Genomic DNA, 243 nt, shown 5'->3' with positions numbered 1-243 from the left:
CGGAGGCGGCAGAAGGCGCTGGGGAGGCTTGAAGTCAAGCGGGACGGCAAACCCAGGGCCCTGGCATCTTCGTGAGCGCTCGCTTGGAGGCCCCGGGGCCTGGGCAGGGTGCGGGGCTCAGACGGGGCTCCCCAGCACGCCGGGAGGGAGCGCCGGGCCGGCCGAGGGAGGGTAACTGCACAGGGCAAAGGTTTGTCAGGAAAGGCCTCCGTGAAGCAACAGGACTTCGATGGTGCCTTATCA

The sequence above is a fragment of the Chaetura pelagica genome, unplaced genomic scaffold (genome assembly GCF_000747805.2).
Source record: "Chaetura pelagica isolate M959 unplaced genomic scaffold, ChaPel_1.0 scaffold281, whole genome shotgun sequence".
NCBI lineage: Eukaryota > Metazoa > Chordata > Aves > Apodiformes > Apodidae > Chaetura > Chaetura pelagica.
The sequence above is the reverse complement of the archived record's forward strand: the minus strand, read 5'-3'. Positions refer to the sequence as shown.